Source organism: Egretta garzetta, unplaced genomic scaffold (genome assembly GCF_000687185.1).
Source record: "Egretta garzetta isolate BGI_Z169 unplaced genomic scaffold, ASM68718v1 scaffold209, whole genome shotgun sequence".
Lineage (NCBI taxonomy): Eukaryota > Metazoa > Chordata > Aves > Pelecaniformes > Ardeidae > Egretta > Egretta garzetta.
The window spans coordinates 4,432,948-4,445,420 of NW_009260839.1; the positions used below are offsets into that span (position 1 = coordinate 4,432,948).

Here is a 12,473-nt window from a genome sequence, read left to right on the forward strand (position 1 = left end):
TAATTCAGGCTCCTGATTCCTCACCTACGAAACCCACAGGCCCATCAGCAGCGCGAGTGCACTGGGTGTGAATTATTTCTGTAGCAAGAGAAAGAACGTGGCTGTACCCAGGATATTTTGAACAGTTAAAGCCTTGAAACTCGACTGATTGCTATGTTATCAAATAATTGCATGGTTTTGTGGCACTGGATGCCGTAAGAAAATGGGGTCAATTTAAAAAAAGGGGTTTAATTTATAGCAGTCTGGAATTGGCAGCTTTTAGGTAGATGTAAATGAAACAAGAATTTGCCCATTCTTTGGAAGATGTATGTGGACTGGAACACAGGTTGCCCTGAGGCAAAGGTAGAGTGTAATGTAGTTTAAGACTTTTGGGATTTTTTTTCCTGATTATTCCTTGGCTCGGACGCCTTAATTTTCAGTTATCAGCTGTGAAACGCCAAGACCCATTTATACTACCTCAGAAAACATTGTGCATTACCTAATAAATAATTTAAACCATTTGTATCCATGTACACTGATGCATATGATTTAAAAAATAAAGCAGTATAAGTTACTGCTGTTCAGTTTACTCTTCGCTGCAAATTCTCTTACTATGATGAAAACTGCGAAAATCCCAGGGCAGGGATGCAACATTTAAAACAGTATAATAAACATTTTTGCAATCATCTGGAATAATTTGGGAAATTACAGCACAATACAAATTATGTAGTGAAATGTAGCCGTGTAGGATTTGTCTTTAATGATGGAAAACATAATTGGAAGAGGTGAATTAGTGTTGACATTAAATTAATTCCCTTGCATTTATTGATATTAAGTGTGTGGGAAGTAGTTTGTAGGTTATGGTGCTCCTCAGAGTTTGGGGAAGTTTTCAAAATATTGACATTAATTTGTCTTTGGAACTGCATTCAGAACTTGAGTTTGACTTATGTTAAATATGTATCATGCTAAATATAGTACTGGAAGAAAATAAGGTAAGGAAACAGATACTGTTGGTTGCCTATCCTGGTACTACTTTTACACGAGAATTACTGAGTAGTTTAAACGTTGTGATAATACCTGTGTTTTTATAGAAATGCAGGTCTTGATAATGCAGATGTCAAACAACTAGTGTTTATACTTCACTACTGCAGGATTTTGAGGTAGGGTATTAATGCAGCTGAGGAGGAGCAACACCTAGATTTATGCTATCTGTCTGAAATGGAGCCATTGAGCAATAAACTAGAGGGTATTAATGTAACCACCCTTTGAGGCCAGGAAATTCTTTCCCCTGCCACCACAGAGCAGTACAAATATCCCAGGGTTTTCTGATCCTAGTCCAGCTTTGAAATCAGTGTTAGGATTCCTGTTAACTTCATGGGAGTATGAGACCTATGGGGTTCTTCTGTCCAATCTTGAAACATTTCTCATAGGCCCCTTGCCATGCCATCCCATCTCCAGAGACTGTATGGAAAATTAAATGCCTTTCATACTCCTTAGACAAGATACTTCCTAGGAATATACGTGCTGCAAATGACGTGGCAGTTAGGGATTTTTAAAACACAACAAAACATTGAAATACTGCTAAAAAAATTCACGTCTAAATCGGTGATTTGATCTTGAAAAGTGTTATAGCTGACAAAGTTGTACTGAATTCCATGACAGCATCCTTGCTAATCTAATTAAAATCTTTCTAAGGTTTTCTTGTTTTCTTTTTTGTATGTTTGTCTTTGTTAAATTAATTCTGTTCCTTTTTTTAGAAGTGTCTTTAATCTTCTGCCTTGTTCAATATCACTGTCCACCAAGTGCGTTTTTTTATCTTTTTTTCTTTTTTTCTTTTCTGAATTCTTGCTTTGATAATCTCTGACCATTCTGGATCACTTTCAAAGCAACCTTTAATTTGGAGTTGTACTGCATGAGTAGTGTCTGTTCCTTGTTTTAGAAGATGGAGAGCTCGCCTGCCTCCCCTCCCAAACTGCTGAAACCACCTGTCTTTTGTCTTTTTGCTCACTTAATTCACTTTCTTCCTTGATGATGAATTGTTAGTGCTTTGAATCTTTTTGTAGCCACATTTTGCATACTTTCCTCCATCATGTTTATCAGGCTAGAAATGGCATGAAAGGAGTAGAAGGAAAAGCCTGAAGTGCTTTTCTTAAACCTGGAGATAAAGAAAAAAACGGGAGGTTATAATGAGAACGGGGATGGGCTTTGAAAAAAGATAAGGAGGTGAGAGATGAGGTGCAAGTGTAAATGGGAACAAACTCCTAGGGAAGTCATACAGAAACACTTTTTAGTAGTGGGCGGTCTTTGCGTATACCCAAGAGACACTATGCAGCAGCCTGGAATCTGATTTGCACATCGATACTAAGATATTTCGAGACAGAATTGTGATGCATATACAGTCTGTATTCAGTATCTGCTTATTTTAATTCAGCATTGGGTAGAATGATGAGAACTATTGATGAGGCGAATCTGAAAATACATCTGTACTTTGCTTAATGTATTGTTTGTGAGAATGCAGATTAGCTAGCTGTGATGCTGGTTTTGGGGGGTTTGTTTTGGTTTTTTTCACTATAATAGTTGGACTTCTAGGTGAGTGGAGCAGTCACGGTCATCTCTAGATATGCAAATGTCAAGTGTCCTTAGAGGTACAGGGAGGGGTATTCTTTCAGCTTTACTTAGAAATCCCATTAACAAGAATCCCAGCTCAGCAGTCAGACTGGACAGGTATGAGAAAAGGATAAATTTTGTGTATGGATTGTGGGGTTACTCGTGATAGGTAAAGTTGAATATATAAAACAATTTATAATTAATTAATAATTTCCCAGTAATTTATAGTAATGTGACTTACAGATCTTCGTATCGTCATTAGTGCACAAATGATGAGGGAGATGGGGATAGCTTTCTGAAGGCATTCTACAGAATGTGTCATTTTAAATTGTTATAATAAATAGTGTTGGAGTCTGGCCCTGTGTACCATTTTGAATCTAGGCAGAGGAAATGAAGTGCTGATTCTTTTAAAATACAGTTTTCTGTTTCTCTTCCCATTTGGATTGGGTGTGGGGAAGTGTATAGTACAGTTTTTTCACATACATTACTGGAAAAATGAGTGTCTTACCTATGCTGGTTACTGTAAAAATGAAAAATGGGGAAATGTTATGGTGTGGAGACTCGAGAGTGCTTGATGTTGACTTGCTTGTGTTACTATTTCCTTATTGTTTGGGAGTGAAGTAAGAGGATGCTTAAAAAAGGAACAAAGCCCTCATGTTGCGTTCCAGGCTGTCTTGTGATCATTCCTTCCATGGACAAAAATAAGTTGCTTTGAACCTATTGTTGTACTTAAGGAACTCTGCTTTTAAATCTTGCAGCATTAAATATATGCCAGTGTAAATCCAGTTCTTGCGAGTCATATGCAGGAATTGCATTTTGGGTTAGCATGGGCAGGATTCCTGGTATGGGTATGATGGTATAGGCAGGTACCAACATCTCTTGAGGTGAGATGCTGCGTATGAAGAATCCAGGAACACAGTGCATGTGAACCATGACTGTGAATGGGAGTTGTGAAGTTTTTGCACCTTTTCCATATGTTTTTAGAAGTTCAATAAATTCTTTAATAGGTTCAATGAATTGTTCTTGTCACTTACAAAATAAATTCTGTCTAGCTATTTATAGCGTATGACATCCCATTCTTTCCTTTCCTTTTGTCAGCAAGTCCATCGTTAGTATGTATTTTGGAATTTACTGAAGTTACCACATTTGAAGTAGTTCTGTGGCTGAGAACCCGATTTGTTCTTTGCTGGCAAAGCTGTGTAATGCTTTTCCTTCTCCCAGTTGCAAACTCTGCCTTTCATTTTTATTTTTAAAGTGAATATAGTAATAGTTTAAGTGTTCAAAAGATAAATGCTGCCAATTATTCCATATCATAAACTAGAAGATGTATTGAGGGGAAAGATTGGATGTTTTTATAACTTTTTGTCTATTCTCCAGAAGTCGTACATGAATATAAAATAAAGCTCAGTGACACCAGCAGTAGGGTGGCTGCTTTTCTGAAATACATGCATAATTCCAGCTAACATCCAGTCTCCAGCAGAGGGTTGTGCTTAAGGATTTGCTTTTCTGCTTTTGGTTTCGTATCTCTGACCCTGTGGGGGTTCTGGATGAGAGGGAAGAGTTATATTCAAAATAAGGTTTCCACTTAAATTGGTTTGCAGTAACCCAGTGGAATGTAATTGGAATTATTGAAAAAATATTGATACCTTGTCGACAACGCTGTAGCTATGTTTAGGTTTTAAAGCAGGTTTGGTTAGGAGAAGACTTCTCTGTATTATTCTGTTTGATAGGGAAGAAAACTTCAAAGTTAGCTTTGAAGCATCTGTGTTTTTGAGAGGAGTGAGACTGGATTTGGTTTGTCACCCGTCACGAGTAGTTAAGTGGTTGTTGAAATGCAGGAAAGAGCATCTCTTGAGGTTCAGTCTGCGTGGCACTGTGTTAGCTTGGCCAACTACCTGAGAGCATCAGCAGCAAAGGAATAATAATGGCAATAGTTTTAAAAGCTCTCACACAAACCTAACTGCAATGTTTTTCATAGTTAAGCCTTTTTTGTTTCCACTTTCCATTCAGACTTACGCTTGAATCGCATGCTGGAAGCATGTCTGGGACTTTTTGTCAGGGTTGCCCAATCTGGGAGTTAGCTTAAACGTCTCAGAGGTGGATTTGAACTGATGCTGGGCTGGACTGGCTGAGTTGGAAGCACGTGTGCTTCTGCCCTGGGTCATGCCATGGCAGTGTCTCTGGGTACCACTACAGCTGGGTTTGTGCAGTGCATGGGAATGACAGTCATTAGGTTTCCCCTGCCCAAATTACTATTTTCTGAATATAACTACAGAATCCCTTCAGTGAGGCAGTTTTGCTTTAGGCAGCTTAAAGCCCTGAAAACTTGGAGCTCATTGCACAAGCCTTGGAAACTGTCGCTTTCTCCTTCACTGTTTCTCAGCTTCTCTCCTCCTCTGCCCATCCTGGTTATTTGATGTATAAAGTCAACAGTCAAACTGTTGATGTTGTTATGCTGATAATCTGCTTTGTGACATGCAGGCAGGTTGTATCTTTTTACCATGTGAACCCAAATCATTCCATCAGAAGAGCCAGCGCTAAAAGGCTTTTATAGGTAGGTTCTCTTCAGGGTTTTAGAAGAAAATAAACCAATTTGCTTTTTGTATGTTGATTGTGTTTTGTGGCAGTGTCCTGGAATTTAAAATTCTAATTGGACCTGTACTTGAATGCTACAGAATACCAGAAACTTCATTTTGTTACTGTTCTTGACAGAAGGAATGGGTAAATACTTGTCTTCAGGCATCTGGCTTTACTTGAAATAAAGCACAATACTTGCATCTACAGTAGTACTCTTGTTTTTCAGCATTTGTTTGGACATTTTAGACATAAACTAGAGCTATATTTCTCATCATGTGCTTTTTTTCTTTTTTTTTTTTTTTTTTTTTTTTTTTGGTTTTTTTTACTTGTCTTCAGGCATCTGGCTTTACTTGAAATAAAGCACAATACTTGCATCTACAGTAGTACTCTTGTTTTTCAGCATTTGTTTGGACATTTTAGACATAAACTAGAGCTATATTTCTCATCATGTGCTTTTTTCTTTTTTTTTTTTTTTTTTTTTTACATTGAGTTTCTTTAAAAATAATTTAGGAGGGCAAGAAAATCAGGTTTTGGCATCTCTGCCTCTTAATTTTGCAGAACAAGTACTTCCAAAGGTGTTAATCCTTGATTTTACTGTGCAACCAAATGGAGTCTACTTTTCTAGTTTCATGCTGACTTAGACATTGCTAAAAGCATGACAAATATGCATTCTCCAGATGTATATGTAGAGGTATTTAATTTTTGTAAGAGTGTCTTAGATTAAGAAAATACTATTTGAATGTTTTTCATTCTTCGAAGTTCAGTAGGGTTTGAAATCCACATAGCAGGGAATCTCTCCTATCACTTTTTAGTAGGTTGTTTTTGACAAGAATTTTTAAAATGGGGATCTCATTTGACAATATAAAGATGGCTGTGACTGTAGGATGCAAAGTTCTGACATGGCATAAGTTCACTGTCAGTGTAGATTTGTTACAATGTTGATCAGTTTGTTCTGTATTGACAGAATTTATTCTGGATCAGGTATCACGTGTCTGTGCCACTCTTTACCGTGCATTGAGTGCTGATTCTACAGTCAACATATCATATGCTTGGGATAAGTCGACAAAAATGAGATTATATGATTGAACTGGGTAAAATTTTTGCACACATGCACATGTCTTATGTTAACAATCATGGAACTGTGGCCTAATCCTTTTGTCCTTAATGTTTTAGAACTAAAACCAAGGAATGCCTAAAAAGCAGTACTTTTTTGCCTGCAACACTTCATGACACTATCTTCTCTCCTATTGGAAATATCATCTAAGACTTAAATTGTAAGGCTCTCTTAAATAGGAAGAAATACCTTTGTGTAAAGATACATTGTAGATACAATTTTTATGTTCTAATTTGAGAAAGTATGTATACATCTCTGAAAATACCTGCCTCCATCTCTGAATTGCTCCTTCTTACACAGAGATACTTTAATCAAAGGTAGGTCAAATATAGATGTTTTTTATAATTTTCATTTTTCTGCTTTTGGTTTGGTTAAGGATATGATTAGATTCTTCACTAGTAAAATTGGGCTTGGGATGACCTTACAGAACTTCTTGTGAAATGTACCCGTGGTAGAAACACGTAGGAAATGCATTCTGAAACACGAAGTGATGATAAAATCTAACTCTTGGGTTATAATCAACCCTACCTGTCCGCAGGGAGCAGTAGGGGAAAGAAAGTAATAAAATACTATAGTTCATATTGTCATGGCCTTGTGCACAGCATTGTCAATCTTGCTACAATTACAAAATATAGTTTAGTGTAGAATAATTTAGAAATAAGGCTTTGCTGTTGGAATGGCAAAACCAGATTGTACTTAAATTATTTTTCTATAATTTAAAAATAAAACTCAGGAAAGCAAAGTATTTTCTAGAATAGATTCAAGGACAGAAGTAATCCCATGAAACTTTGATACTTCTGTAATACTTCTAAAAGTTAAGTCCTAGGTGAAACAGAAGACAGACCAGCACCGAGTTATCTTCCTGTCTTGTGTTTAGGGGAAGAAAGTGACTAGCAGAGTAATCAGTTTCAGTGAAAGTTTGAAACTCTTACCTTTGTATATCGATCATGTTTGCCTTCCAACATAAGAAACTTGCCTCCTATGACCATTACAGTTAAAAGTTTTTTCAATATATGGAGAGGTTTCAAGATAGTCTTAGAGAAAACCCTGTTATCCCCCTTTGTTTAAAAATCCGGACTCTTACACTTCTCTCCATTTATATATTACCTAACAAATTGCTGATGATGGTATAGAGGCTTTGTTTTCCCATCTACTGCTTTCATCTGCAAGAGCTGCAGCCCATTTCCTCTGTAGTGGTTCCCTCGTTTGTATGGCAGGTTCTTGTTTGTCACTTTTTGTCCCTAAAAATCAGCAGTTAAAATAATTGCTTTGTAAATGAAAGCTTATGAAATTGGGATCATTTCAGCAAAATCTTGTTCAGCTTGGAATATTTGTTCCTAGAGCCTGTGTGGTTGGTGTAGAATATGGAAGAGTATATGCAAATGGACATAAGTTTCCTAGCTTTCCTGGAGCTGGGCGGTGGGAAGCTGTCTCAGTGGTGAAAGGGTGTGATTGACTCTTGTTCTCACAGTCAGGTTATGTAAAAAGTCAACACAAATATTTGTCCCCTTTTAAATTTCAAAAAATATTTCTCTGGTAACCTCGTTGATTAATGTGTGTGGACACCTGACATTCCGTGGAACTGACTAATGAAGCTAGTCTGGTTTGGTCTTTGAGAGGAAAGAAATGAGAGTGTATCAGTGACTAATGTAAAAGATTGCAGCATGTTACTGCATTGGCCTCTGTGCCAAGGTAAAGAACAGAATCCCTACCTTGAGGAGCTTTTGGGGTGAAGGTATAAATTAGGTACAGAACTGAAGAGGTATTACCTCAACCTAGACTTTACATGCCTTAAAACAACCATAGCCCAGGTAGTGAGAATGAAGGTACAGCCATAATTTAACTTTGAGCATTCAGTTGCTCTGTCCATTCCAGGATTTTATGATGTTTCTATTAACTATGAATGCTTGTGTAATTCCCCTAGTTGTAATGTGGCCTTAGGAAGTTGGGATGACATTCACAGGAGACATGTATCCTGTTGCTTGCTGGTCCCTTTGCTTTAAACAGTCTGCTCTTCAGCTGACCTTTGTATGAATATCTTCCACAGCTAATGGCACAAAACACACCTGAAATTGCTATCATCCTTCAGATGGGAAGGCAGAAGGAACCATTAAAGAGCACCAGGTGCTCAGCCCGGGCATGCCTTTTGCAGGACAACCTTGTAGTAAGCTTGGGGTTTAAGTGATTTAGGACTCCTGCATACGTTTTTCATGCTTCCTCAGCAGAGTATCTTTGTCATTGGGAACTGTGTACTTTATGCAGAATTGCACGTGTGATTATAAACAACATGCTGATAGTCTTTTTGGTGCTTCCTGTAGAGAGAAGAAAGCTCAACACATTTAATTGGAGGTATATTAGACACAAAAAAAAGAGAGGGAGAGGGAGATGGCCAGGAGCCCATGAATGTCTCAAACGAGGAAAAGACACAAACGTTTGAGCAGGTTGCTTAGCCATTAAGTTCCTTAAAAAGACAGATAGTAAAAGCAGCAGATTTTTACAAAAGATTATTGGCTTTCTGTATGGCTTTATTTCTTACATAGAAAGGAGTGTTGCAGGGAGGGCTGAGGTGACAAAATAATTGAAGCAGCTGCTATAACAGCATTTTAAATTTCAGACTGATTTTATTGGAAAAATATTTCTGCATAGGATATTAATGAGCACTTGAACCGGTTGCATAAACACTTTTTATTTTTTACGTTTTGTAACATAATTCTTGCTCAAACATCTTGTGAGATTAGTAAATCTGTCCTAGGCCCTTTATGCAATTATGTGAAATGTTGAAGAAATGGGGAAAGGAAAAACAGTTTTGAGGAATCCAAAGCAACGTCGCAGTTGTCTCATTTCTCAGCAGCGGATGGGCAGGCATCCTGGTCTTCAGAATTAAGTCTTTTTATTTGGTTGGTAACAACTACCTTAAGGCTTCATTTATGTTGCAGCTTAGCTTGGGTACTCCTATTGCAAAGATTTCTCTTAATATGAAATTAGGAAAGCCAGAGACAGAACTGATAAATCACAGTAGCTGTCTTCCTGGCCTGCCAAAAGAGCATTCTTTAGTTTCAGTGTTGTGTATTGCATTGTGTGAAATTAATGGCATGTGATGAGCTCTGAACTCAGTGAGCAGAGAAAGTTTGTATCTGTGCTGCACTGGCGTAGTTTATAAACTGTGGCTCCTGAGAAATGTTTTGAAATGTCAAATGTTGGTGTTTTGTGGGTTAGATGAAGCAAATGCAGAAAATAAGCAAATTAAGAAGAAAAAAAAAATCATCTTAATACTTGGTTCTCAAAACCTCTTCAGTAGTTCTTGGCACTGGAAACACTTCCTAGCTGGTGGCTGAGCTTTTTTTGGTGTTTTCCTATTGCCTTGAGTGACACAGGTGGCAAAGCAGTGAGGAGTCTGCTGACCTGAATTGTGGTCACAGATCCGCAGTGGGAATCGTATCTCTGCTGCATGCTTTGCTGCCAAGAATGGGTGTACCAAGGGAAGGAGATTGTGTGGTTTTGTTAGTAATTTAGAAACCACAAGCAAGATTTTTATGGCTTTATAGGCAGAACTCTTTTTGAAAGTGCTTGATGTTTTCCAAAATGTGTAAAGGCTTCTGAGCTTTGTCAGAAATGCAGTAAGATTGCTGATTTCTTTCCATGAAAGAGAAGTTCCTTAAAGTGTTTTACTTTGAGGACTACATGAGCATCTTGGATTTCTAAATTCAAAATTACCATGGAAAAATTATACTTGAAAAGGCCCTCAGCCTTTGAGATTCTCCCACAAAGCCAATACCTGTGTGCACGCTTGAGAGTATGATCCAGTCTGAAGACTGGGGCTTCATTACTTTGTATTCTTGGTATTCATTGCGAGTATCTCTATCAGCAAAAGATCAGACAAGTAAAATGATCTTACAGATGTTAAATAATCATGAAGTAAATTGGATTGATATGATTTTTATTTTGAAAGAGGAAACGACTCCTGTTCTGTTGTGGTTTACAGATATTTAAATGCTTAATGTAATTGTCAAGCCTCAATTTTGAATGAGGAAGCAAAACAAAATGCATGGTGTGCTCAGAGTTTCTCATAGTACTTGCCAGGAGAAACCAAGTTTTGAAAACAGTTGGCCTACTTTCAGACATGGATTTTAATGAGATTAAAAGAGAAAGAATGTGCAAGTTTGATTAGAGAGTTTGGCTGTATTCTGACAATGGGTCCTGGAAGCCAGGACAGAAAAATGTTTTATTTTTTAGTGGTAGAATTGATTTGTTCTGGAAAATGAAAAGTAGGAAGCAGTGGGTTGCTGTCGAATAATTACAGTGAAGGGTACTAAGTTCGTGTGAGGGAATCTATACTGTTGCACACAGGCTGCAGGAGGTCTGGAAGGCGGTTTTAGTGGCCCAGACGTTTTCTCCTTGACTTTTTAAGTTTTTCAGCTGGTTCTTTACCAGTAATAATTTAATCAAGGATTTTGTGGGTTGTGCAAAGCTTTTATAGCAACCTAATTTGGAAGCAGAAATTAACACAATAGTCCTCCACTTCCCGTGTGTCAGGGCTTTTCCTGCAGTTCAGCTGAAGATCGGTGTTAAAGTATGCTTGAACTTGGCAAGGTAGAGAGCATGGTGCGTTGCAGGATGTGTCAGGAGACCTGGTGCATGAGAAAAGGTCCATTTACATATAGGCATACACCCAGCAGAGGATTAAGGGATAGATTTGAAAACAAATGTGCAAATTAAGAACTAAAACTGTTTGCAAAAAGTCTCTTTGAGTATACATGTATACTTTGTCAGCCTCATGTCAAAATGTTTTATCAGTAAGTAACAGGGATGGCTCAAGGAAGGCGTGGTATTGGGGGTGGTGGGGGAGGTCAGCGTGTGAACACCATTTTAAATGACCTGAAGTATGAAAAGGCTTGAGAATCACTGAGTTAGTATAAAGGCAATAAAACAAGGTCTTTTGGTCCTTATAACAATGTTTGAAAGGCTGTTTTCTTTCTCATTTAACATGCAGCAAGGACATATGGGAGAAGGCGAGGTAACAATATTCCTATTTAATTTTCTAATGTTGACAATGTCTCATGGGAGAAATAACATTAAGCTGTTACTAGAGGGCAAACTCCAAAATTCAAGATTACAAAACATCAGTTTCGCATAAGTTTACATAGTCTGCATGCCACAAATAAACATTTTAACCAAATTAGGTAGCTCTCCACAGTGGTACTACTGAGGCTGAAATGATCACAATCCTTACAGTGGACAGCATCTATACGATTTGTTACACTGGAGGGCTGTGTTGCTGTGTTTGTGTATGTTATGAATGCCAATGCTGGAGAAGTTTATTTTGGTTCTTTTGGGTGCTGATGGTTTTCTTGATGCAGCATAAACTGTAGCAAATACACATCCCGGCCTGCTAGGTTGAAGAACCAGATCCTGCAAACGTGCATGTTGAATTATCTAACAGCAGTGGTAATGCTGATGAACCTGAAAAGGTTGTTTAGGAATGGAGAATTGCTCCCTTCCAACAATACCTGCAGGATTGGGGTCTTAAAAGATGAAACAAAAGACATGTGCATCAGTTCATTAGAGGAAAACAAAATAACGTTTAAGTCTATATTACATTATTTTTATCACAGTAGGAACCAGGTTTGCTTAGCTACAGAAATAGGCCTGATTATAGTTGATTTTTATTTTAATTGAAGGTGTACAAAGACTCTTGAAATTTCAGATAAAGGAAGCTGACTGAGCCTTTCTTTTTTTTCTTTGTGTAAATTCCACAGACTGTGGATTTTATTGTATTTTTTTTTCTTTCCACCTGTTAGCTGTTTTATTTTTGCATGGAAAATGTCTGGATAACAGAACTGGTCAAATTTTCTGTTTTCAAGATGTTTTCTTTTTAAAAATAAGTTTATTTCAAAGGAAGGAAGCAAGAGCAGGATAAATTAACCTTACCAATACATTACTGTAGTAGATTTTAATGAATTCTGAAAAAAGCAGACATAGTATATCGCATCATTGGCAAAAGGAAATGTATCCTAAGACTTGCAGTGCACCTCATTTATGTGCTTACTTTCACTATATATATATTTTTAATTATTCCTAAAATGCTCCTTAAATGAGTAGGAGTTTGTTGCCTAGATATTGAATACTGTAACTAATGGTGAATTCATGGAAGAGATCAGCTTGTGTGCTCTATGATATTATACAGTTGCATTTATAA

General features: G+C 37.4%; 1 protein-coding gene across 1 annotated transcript in view; it reads left to right on the forward strand.

Annotated features, from left to right (window-relative positions):
* Positions 1-12,473, forward strand: part of CPEB4 (cytoplasmic polyadenylation element binding protein 4) — a 44,763-nt gene that overhangs the window by 18,964 nt on the left and 13,326 nt on the right. The gene's annotated exons all lie outside the window — the stretch shown is intronic.